We start from the raw sequence: 11783 nt of genomic DNA on the forward strand, positions 1-11783 counted from the left end.
ATTTAAATTACTGTTCAAATCACTACTTATGGACACTCTTTAAATATATGTACCTCCCTTAAGTCTTTTAGTCTCAGGCATTTGTGTGTGTGTGTGTGTTAGGGTATGTGTTTGTGTGTGTGTGCGTATGTTGGTGTGTGAACTTATGTTCTATTGTTATTGCATTTGTTCTTAATGTAAGTTATTTCCTGTTTTTTATAATTTTTTGGGATACCATGTACAAGCATTTTGCTTTTCGGTGTCCCAAACCATAATTTAATTTTATCATCTATTGTACATTGCTATTTTGATATGTGTTTTATGGTTGAATAAATAAATACAATACAATAAATACAATATAGACAAGGCACATCCAGTTGTGCAATAATTAGTGAACCCACCACAATAATAACTCCTTAATAACTTCATTTGATTGTTTTCTTCTGCATTCATATCATCCGTAAATACATTTTTCCATAACATAACATATTAAACAGTTTTTGGCATGAATTAGAGTGAGGAAAGTACTGTAGACAATGAAACTACACTGGTCAGCGAGCCCAGAGAAACAAACTTTAATTTATTGAATGTTATACAGATATTCACTAATGGGGTGTGTAATATAAACATTCTTTGGACCGCCTATTGTATTTTCCCGAGGCCATGAATATATTTTTCTGCATGTATGGCGCCCTCTTGTGGATTAGATTTTACCATGCATTATCGGCCTGCCTTGGGTCCTGGACCTGGACATTCTTTGGACCGCCTTTTGTATTTTCCCGGTCCATGAATATATTTTTCTGCATGTATGGCGCCCTCTTGTGGATTAGATGTTACCATGCATTATCGGCCTGTCTTGGGTCCTGAGGGGTTATATTTTCCTGAAGCGTGCAGCGCTGAGGGAAAATATGATCACGAGGGAAAATATTAATCCTTTAGGTGGTCCAAAGAATTTTTTTAAAACACATCCCATCATCCAATATCTGTTATATTAGATAGCCTCTAATGATGAAGATAAAGTAAGGCCTTACGATGCGTGCAGCTTATATTCACAGTGATTGATTGAACTGTTATAAATATAACGTTGGATCTTGATCTATAGATATCTAAGTAACGTTAGTCTAACGCAGTGAATGACCCTTTTCTATTCAAATCAACTTCGTTTAGGCCTAGCCCTAGATTTAAATCTAAGTTTGAACCCAGTCCAGGTCCAGGACCCAAGGCAGGCCGAAAATGCATGGTAACATCTAATCCACAAGAGGGCGCCATACACGTAGAAAAATATATTCATGGACCGGTTGGTCAATATATTCATCGAAGGTGGACCGGCTGGGAAATACATTGATTTCGATCATATCACGTGACGCGTTATGGACCAATCACGCTTGGCTATCTGTCTTGGCTATCTAATATAATATTTTATTGCCTGACTTCACAATCAATACATGTATCTAAAGCAGAGCAGGACTTTCAATACGTTCATTATTTGGTGGGGTTCACTAACTTTCGAGCACCACTGTATAAGCACATCCACCATTAAGGCAGATACGAACCAACAGCGCCATCTCGAGTCCTGAACTGCTCATACCTGGCCAGTTTCCTGACCCATAATAATAACAGGCATTTATATAGCGCCATCTATCTAGAAATATTCTATTCCGAGGCGCCTTCTTCTTATTATTATTATTATTACAATTCTAGTGTAGGCTAGTAATGTAGACCCACTTGAACGATAACATGCTAATCAACTACTCAATACATTTATAACGCAATAATTACATGTATGTTACCAAGTACCGGTAGTAAAACGATTACTTTTCCTCTAAAAACATTTTAGTTTCTCTATATACAAATATAATTATATGTCAATTTATTCTCAGTAGTTTTAGTAGATCTGAAAATGTATATTTTAAGACTTTGTTGTATTTCCATAGTCAATGAGAGTCCACACACAGTTCACTCGCCCTTTAAAAACATAATGGTCTTTAATCAACATCTCTCAAAATTCACACCAGCATTTAAATCCATGCATACAAAATCATTGTAAACATTTTACAGGTAGAAGAAATTCATTGAAGAATCTGGTATATAAGTAAACATGATTTATTTATAACTTCTTGTAATTTTTAAGGGCATCTGATCTATGTCAATAAAAAGGTTGTTATTGCCTAGAAGGAAGAAATATTAGAGTAGGATTGTTGTTGATTTATACAGAAATCCAAAGGAATATAACTGAAACATATAGATCATCTTCCAAAAAACCTATGGCATTATGCATTGAAATTTGCTTCTGAGTTAAACACGTATCTAATCGCTGTACTGTTTAAATGAAAAACAAAACCAAATTTACAATTACATGGGCGGAATGTGTAACTTTGCTGCGATTTTATTTTCCCTAGACTTCTGGTCGAATGCATAATAGGTAAATAACTACTACACCATGAGTATCATATCATTCCCAGAAAATGTATTTAAGTTTGAGCAACAGAAATACTGATTAAAGAGATTTGTGTCTTGCTTTGCTGCCCATATCACTGCAACCTAAGGGCTCAAATGGGGAAGTTCATCCTACATATTAGGTTGGTTCTAATAGAAGCAGAAAAATCGTAGAAAAATATTGGTGAAGGTTTGATGAAAAAACATCAAAGAATAAGAGAGTTATGAATATTAAGTTATAAATTTATGATGTCATATATTCGAGCAGCTTCCTAAAATCATTCAATTTCTTAATGGACTAAGTATTTTCTTGTCAAAAGGGGGGTTTGAATGGTGTGTTAAGGAGCTTCTCATCTGTGAATGTCACAAAATCAAAACTTAAAACTTAAAGGTAAATGCTAGTTTTGGTTACGATATCAAAATGAGTTCATACAGAATCCAATGAAATGACCACCAAAGCGTCTGTTTGTATGAATAAAAAATATGTGCCAAAGGATTCTGGAAGAAATTGTGTAATTTCTGAGAAATCAGCAAATAAGCACAGGATTCGGGTCAAGCGTCGGGCCCGACATTCAAAGCAATGATTATACACTGTCCCACGTGCTCTTATCTGGTGATCTTCGGTGTGAATATTTTTCAGCGTAGATTTCAAGATTTCTCAAAGTTCGAATGTTGTTTGAAGGTTTGCATGGTGGCATGTACAATTGCTGATGTGGTTTACGGTACACCATGTGGAGTGTTATAGAAGCAGTGGATAGAAGGAGAGAGGAAGTGGATAGGCGAGAAAGTGGAGATTTGAGAATAGAGTATTCTTTCTTGAGAATAGTCCTGAAAAGGACTGTAAACCAGAAGGAATGTTGAGTGAGAACAGCTTGAGTAGTAGAGCTGATGAGGAGATGCTGGCTTGCGTCGGCGAGTAGAGATGATGAGTAGTAGAGAGACTCGACGTTTCGGACAGGTTGACTGTCCGTCTTCAGGAGTGAAGACGGACAGTTCAGTTTATGTAACTGTACCAGAAGTTCAGTTTATGTAACTGTACCAGATCTAGATCCTCGATGATGTACTGACAATTAAGCCTTGTTTTACAGACTTTCTCATGAAATCAGTGTTTACTGCAACTACTGGCATTTCTCTTTAAACTTTATAAATCCATTATTCTCAGAGCTACCAAGTCTCACGCAATATGCGTGAGACTCAAGCATTTTGGACTCTTGTTCATCCCCTCAAATCTCTGTCTCACGCAACTATCACAGCCTATCCCCATATACATTGTACACAATGTCTATGATCTCACTCAGATTCACAGAAAATCTCGCGCATAGCTGGTCTTTGAACTTGGCATCTCTGTATTCTTTCATGGATTTTCATCAAACCTCACCAACATATTTTTATCTAACTTCTCTTTTTACCAAAACCCACCTGATATTCAGAATGAACTTTCCATTTCAGTTAGACCAGTACCTTTGTGGCCATAAGTCCTTTTATCACTAAACCACATGGACTCAAAGTCAATACACATGTAATCTTCTTAGAATACCAATTCCTCGTAATGGTGATCATCTGTTCAGAAAAATAACAATGCAATGTAAAATTCTTGACATATTTAATGCATGCATATTACGCCCCCCTACATGAATATAATAAATATATCAACAGATAGAAATGTAATTGATACCGTAACAATGGATAGGTACACAATACACCCCTACATGTACTTCCACACACGTTGCAATTGAAGAAATAACCAAATCTTTGACCCCCCCTTCAAACAATAGTACGTATCATGCATATGGAATTGTTGATATAGAGGTCACTGACCACTGGATATTGTAGGGTTTGTGTGAATTAGTCATAACTGTTTATTTGAGTTCGGATGACCTTTGCTTTGTGAGTAAGGCTTGTAATATTTTACTCATTTATCAACAATGATAGACAGTTTGACAGACACTTGATGGTGTATAGTGCTTCCTGAGGACAATGGTCTATTCTTATTCATCAGGACACATTGTTGATTTACATTGCGGTCCAGTGGATTAGTCTCCGGACTTTGAAACAGAGGGTCGTGGGTTCAAATCCCAGCCATGGCGTAATTTCATGCCGTAACAAGGAATTCATCCACAGTGTGCTGCATGCACTCGACCCAGGTGAGGTAAATGGGTACCGGCAGGAAGTAATTCCTCAAAAAGCTGCGTGCACCGAATAGTTAGCCTAGCTTAGCCAGGTAATTATAATGCAGGGTCCGCTGGAAGAACATTTTTCGGAACTAAAGTGGCTACCATGGGTAAAGATACCATTTTTATCATTACTATATTAGAGAACTAGAATCATGCTGAATGCATTACAACAAACGGAAAATGGTGGGGGGGGGGCTACTTTATCCCATAATACGGTGTGGCATTTCTAAACGAATCATTGCATTATACTCAATTAACTGATTTATTGATGATGGGGAACTCTATAATTGGAAAATAATCACCGATTTATCATGTTTTCAAAGACCTTATGCATTACTGTCATCGCACCGCCATCGTAGAGGCTGATGCCATTGCCTTGATCTGCAGCTGGCACATCCCTGACAACCCTATAAATGCGTATTCCTACATCCTCTGAGGGAGGGCACTGTCAACGAGATTATGACATCATGTGCATTTAAGGTGTACAAAATACTATATACCTTGGAAATTATACCTATCGAAAACAGAGTTTAGATCTCGTCATTCACACAACATACTTTATGAATTTCTTTTCTAACGCCCCCCCAAATATCTCACAATTACTTCAAACCGCTGGCGTAAATTCAAGCAGTGAACCTATTACTCGGGGAGGGGGGATGAACTTTTGTGCCATCCACCCCCCCCTCCTTGAATAATATAACGTCATGTATCTACACCCTTGCTTCATACGTTGAAATTGCATAAACTTCAGTAGATCTAGCAAACCGTAATACAATGCATGCTCTAACTTTTTTAAACCATCCAACATTGTGGCCGTTCTCCCCCCCCCCCCCCCCCCCCCCCGAAAAAAAATTCAATGACCCAACATAACACAATGAATTACTCAACACAATTCATTTCAGAAACCTATTATTACCTGCTCTAAGAAGTGTCAGTGAACTCAAAATGTACATTGTATTTTCTTTCCCATTGATCATCACGTGAGAGGTGAATCAACTTAATTTCCAACAACTATATGATGATTTGGGATGATTTCAGTGCATTGTCTAGTTTCTTTTTTCAATAAACCTTAATCTATTTACCAGTTATTGAAGTTATCATTTTTTTGCATGTGGCTGTGGGTTTTACATGTAATTGGAATCTGAATGATTAAGAAACCATGGAGTATGCTGGTCGGAAGTCATTAAACTCTGTAGACCGCGCAGGCAGTATTCACATACAGCAAAGCTAAAGTTAACCTTAGGTTAACTTGGGACTACATTTTTAAAAATGAATATTCAATAAAAATGCAAAATTGAGCATTCCATAAAAGGGAGGACTGAAATCCTTGTAAAGTCTTGGGGTTAACTGTTAAAGATAAAAAAAAATATGGTTGGTAACCAAGAAACTAAAAGATGAAATGTTCACAAAAGTGAACAAATCTTCTACAGAATTATAAAAACTATAAATCAATATCTGCAAAACAATTTTTCTGGAAAATATATAATTAAAGAGTAATGAGCAAATGAAAAAGATTTGAAAAATGATTGCCCCTTTATGGTGTGGTCCTGGTCCATCATTTTGTTTCCTGTGTTAGCTATACTAGGAGAATCATGTGGTAATGAAGACAATTTCAAAGGAAAGAAGAACAAACTAGATTAGAAAAGAAAGATCTTGGAAAAAATTCTCCATTGATAGATAAACCATTTGGATATGGATGCCATTAACAGAACCGAAAGTAGAGAAATAGAATTCACCATGAATCAATTGTTTATAATGCAATTCAACTACTCTTTGTCTGAAAGCTCTCAAAGAAGACATGCTTTGTATATTTCGAACCAACAGCGACAAAAATATGTCATGCTCAACTAATTCTTGCTAAAAGATCAATCAGAAACAAAAACGGAAATCAATTTTTCCTACTCTTGGTGAAAATCAAGCGACCTTCACGCATCTGAAAATCAAGGCCATTTGTCTCAATGTTCATGCCAATCATAGCTTGCCTCATCTGCCAAATTCAGTTTCAATTGCTGGCTTTCTATTGACAAAATATTGTATATATTTTGCTTATTTACATGGTATCCAGGCAACGCTGTGTTTGCGATCTAAACATAGGCATGGGTTATTTATGGTTCGCTAATCCCATCATTTGGGATTTAGAATATTTTCAGTTTTGGGAAGATTAGTCATAATTCAAAACACTGTCTATATGTACAGTACAACCATGGACCTACTAGCTTTATCACCATGTTATAATTACACTGCCAAAAATCTGGTGTTGATTTAACACAAGCCTGGAATCTAAAGATGTCCACACCAGAGAAGTGCTAAACAACACCAGTTTGGTTTGGTCTAACACCAGATAGGTGTTTATACAACACCAGTTAGTATTAAAACAGCATCGGTTTGATTTCAAACTGGTGTTATCTCAATACTTCTCTGGTGTGGACATATAGAGATTCTGGGCTGGTGTTAAATCAACAACGGAGATTTTGCAGTGTATAAGTATGAACTATGTATCTGAAATCTCCACACTAAAAGTATATGAAACCAAACATCCTGAAACAGAATATATAAGGATGATGTTACTTTAAATATAATTAGAAAGTCATCATATTTTTACAGGAATTATCCCCTGGGGGGCAAATATATTGCTGTACACATGCGTGACAAAAAATTTGTTTAAAGGTTTTTTTTTCAGTTTTGGACACAGGCCCCAAGAAAAAGGGTGGTTTTGAAAGACTGGTCAATAAAAAAGAGAGAAAACATACATAGAAACATTTTTTTCTCCTAAAAAATCTGAGTAGTTTGGAGGTCAGAATTCATAAGTCAACTACCATCACCTGCGTATTTGATTCTGATATACATATATTGCTAAGAATTATTATGATTAAATGGTAACAGTATTCAAAATTCCAAGCTGCCTATCTTCAGCTATGTCTGCAAGTATCAGAATTGCACATCAGCAAAATCACTGGTTACACAACATCTGGGGCCCCGTCTTACAAAGAGTTAAGATTGATCCGATCATATGGAAATCCATCAATGTCATGATTTCCCTTTTGGAAATTCGCTCAATATCCTCTGAAAACGGAGAGAATACTGAATTGTCAGAAAACAGTGAATGTATGAATATACGTAAGTTCTATAAAATATTTTGAACAAACATGTATTTCAGATGTTGATGATGCTTGCGTTCCATAGTTGTGATTGTTGGATCAATCACATTATCACAACTCTTTGTAAGACCGGCCCCTGTTGTTTAATAGTATAAAGTATGAGTGGGTTCAAGTGCATCGTATACATCCTTCTACATGGAATGGGTAAGCTTTTCGAAATGATTTCCTTTGCAACAGGAAAATCAATGTTCCCACTCGTCTGTGAAAAGGACAAGTGATATTAAAGGGAAAGGGAAAAATCCACATAAAAACCCAAGGTTTGAAATGAATCAAAAAGCTAAAATGGTGAGATAATGTCATCATTGGCTTACAAATTTTCCTCGACTCGTTCATCATGCACTTTTCAAAATGCACTAAATGTAATACATTTGGGCCTGTTGCATAAAGCTTTTACCCTAGAGAACTTGGGTTGTTTTAACCCCAGTTTTTCTCCTGTTTTAAAATCAATGGCAGAAGTCGGACCAATCTGAGTGTTTAGATTTAACCAGAGTTTTCTCAGGTTAAAAGTTTTAGTGCGACAGGCCCATGATTTGTATTTTTTATATTTTATTGTTTACTTTTTAAATTTCATTATCAAGTCAACACATATTTTTGGAGGACTTTGCCTTTAGGGTCAAGGGCTGATTGAATTGTATGAATTTGCTGTGAAACAAATTAATAAGGAGGGGAAGGGGCATTATATAGGCTGGAGAAAAAGATATTAAATGCTCAGTGAACCCTGAGGAAAAAAATGATAGTACCTGTATATCTTGGATGGGAGTTAGAGCAGGATTTCAAAGCCCTAAAACAAATTATCAGGATAATCATTTCATTCTTTTTAAGAACTCTACTATAAAGTGAACAAAGGAAGAAATATCCTATTCCTCCCCCCCCCAAAAAAAAAGATGCAGGGATGTCCATGAGGTAGAGTCTTAGCAGAATGTTTATTTCTATACAATGTCATAAAGGGGTAATGTCCAGGAAAATTGCAAACGGGGCAACATAACACAAATCACAGCTTTGCGGATAAATCATGCTTTATGTGCAATGGAATAATGCCTGGATATTTTCCGAACAATGACGCAGGGCACTTAAAGTGAACAAAGGAAGAAAAAGATGCAGGGATGTCCATGAGGTAGAGTCTTAGCAGAATGTTTATTTCTATACAATGTCATAAAGGGGTAATGTCCAGGACAATTGCAAACGGGGCAACATAACACAAATCACAGCTTTGCGGATAAATCATGCTTTATGTGCAATGGAATAATGCCTGGATATTTTCCAAACAATGACGCAGGGCACTTAAGTGGAATAGTAATGTCCTGTATTATGAGAAGTTATCACGAGAGGGATTCCCCTTTTTGATTGGAAAGCAATACTGGTGACATTAATAATTAGCCATTAGTACATTAATGATCGCCGTAAATTGTGCGGACGGACGTCATTGCATTCTTAAACTACATCACAAACAGGAAATACTTTATGATTAATTCCAGGTACGTACATTCATGCCTCTATTTTGAATGTGTGCGTGAATCAATGTAGTAATTATGGAACATTAATGTTTGAGGGATTGTTTCAGTCCTTGAAGATATTTCAGGAAAACAAAGAATTGATTGCAGCTGCTGCAATCAAGAGCGGAGAAAAATTGTGGATGTGTTTTGCTCATAAGTGCATGTAAAAGTCCCGATAGTTAAGCCACTCAGAAAGATTGGGAGGGGGCCAAGTCTTTAAAATCCCTAGCAAATATGGAGAGTTGACATTAAATTAAACATAACAAAGATGCTAAATAGAAATGAAATTAATATTACATATAATGAAAAAAAATAAATGAAACCAAATATGATAGCCTTCAATAAAAACTAAGAAAAACTAAAATTAAACAAGATAACAAAATATAAAAATAATGAAATAAAATGAAATTGACACCCTGGAAGCTAAGATAAAATAAAACAATAAAGAGTATTTCTTATCAATTCTAAATGAAGTGTCAAAGTTACAGAATCCTTTAATCTTATATGTTTTGTGGACTATTGCATCAAAATAAAATGATACAAGGAATGCTCATATTCTATTTATAAATATGCATGACACATTACAATGAGTAAGATGAAACAGGATTGGTTTTGTTCCCTTTACTAGTAGTACAGACACAATACTGGAAGTATAGAGATGATCAATAGGCAAGAAACAAAACAACTGTAGGTTTCACGCCACAAGGGGGAGCTATTTAATTAGAAACATTGCCTCAGATAATATCAATCTCAAACTACATTTGGATTTGGATACTAATGGGATTCAAACATGAAATTAACATTATTGTAAGTTAAAACCAGTTTCATATGATGGAAAAGGTCAAAGAATCTTATCTTCCCAAACAATTGAGTAAAAATTCAAGAAATTAAAACAAAATAAAGAAAAAGGCATTAAGAGAATCCTGTAAAAGGTGCCACTTTCTTTTCCAGTGCAATCATTTACTTAAAGGGGAAGTTCACCCTGAAGAAAACTTTGTTGTAAAAATAGCAGAAAAAATAGTAAAAAATATTGGTGAAGGTTTGAGGAAAATCCGATAAAGAGTAAGAAAATTATTAGAGTTCAAAATTTGGGATTTGTGACGTCATAAACGAGCAGCTGCCCCATGTGTTATGTAATATAAAATGTGTGAATTTCAAATTTTGTATGGTTCCTGATGACTTAATTTTGTTTTCTTTTCATGATCGGGTGTGAAATGATTTGTCTATTGATATACAAAAGTTACAGTGAAAACCATTTTCAATTTTCTGAGAAAATGACATTTCATTGATTTTTTACCATTTGCTATGTAGAAATGCTGCTCGCATATGACGTCACAAATCAAATAATTGAAATTCTAATAACTTTTTAATTATTTGATGAATTTTTCTCAAACCTTCGGCAATATTTTTTATTATTTTTTCTGCTATTTTTACAATAAACTTTTTGTCAGGGTGAACTTCCCCTTTAATAGCGACTAAAATGTATAAAACGAGAAACTTCCACTAAATCATTACTCTCACTAACTTCACTTTCTCTCAATTTGATATTCTTGGGACAAAGGATGAAACAATTAATTAATAATCAATAATATTCCATTTGTATATATCAGAATATGAAAATAAGTCAAATTGACTTCACACACAAATTTGGGACTATGTCTGTGCGACTTAGTGAAATCACAAATGAAATGAACTTTCTCACACACAAACACACACACATATACATATTACTTTGATCAAAATAAGAATGAAAGATAGCACAAAAACATTAATTTTATTTCATAAATATTTTAATACAAATCTCCTTCACAAGGAGAACATTTCATGTGTTTTTTTTATACAAAAGACATCCATTAACGCTCTTTAGCTATGGCAGAAAACACCTCAAAAAACTTTGAGGGATTAGTGAGAGTTTTATTTTTTCAGTTGGAAGCAACTCTCATTTTCAAACTTTGTAAAAATGACAATTATGATGTACTGAAAGGAATATAAGTTTTCTTTAATATGGCTTTTTATGTTTGATAGAGAAATTTGTCCATTTAATTTGCCAATTGTGATATTTCAGTCCATTTTACATTTATAATTAATTTTTAATTTTAATTTGATATGAAAATATAAATCATAATAACAATGATAGTGTTATTCTTACTTTGAGAATTATTCATTGAGAAAAAAAATCCTATGAACAAAACTACTGACAACAGAAAATTTAAGACAGCCAAACACATGTACTCAACCAAATGTGCACCATCTCCACACAGTTTTTGATTTCCTTATGTTGCTGCAAATATTTTTACAAATTTAGGCAAGTCTAGTTTATAATAGTTCAAATACATCAAATATAGTATCAGATGCTCAAGATAACAAGGGTTGGGGTCTATGGGACTTGTGTATCAAATTGTGTTCAACTGGTCAATATAATATTCACTGTAGTTCTTATGGCACTCTGACGAGCATGGGAGCTGTGCATTAGTCGGTGCGGAGAGCTTGTCTTGCTGCTATGGATTTGTTTGATTCATTGTTTTCTTCTGCATCCATAACAT

The sequence above is a fragment of the Lytechinus variegatus genome, chromosome 14 (assembly GCF_018143015.1).
Source record: "Lytechinus variegatus isolate NC3 chromosome 14, Lvar_3.0, whole genome shotgun sequence".
Classification (NCBI taxonomy): domain Eukaryota; kingdom Metazoa; phylum Echinodermata; class Echinoidea; order Temnopleuroida; family Toxopneustidae; genus Lytechinus; species Lytechinus variegatus.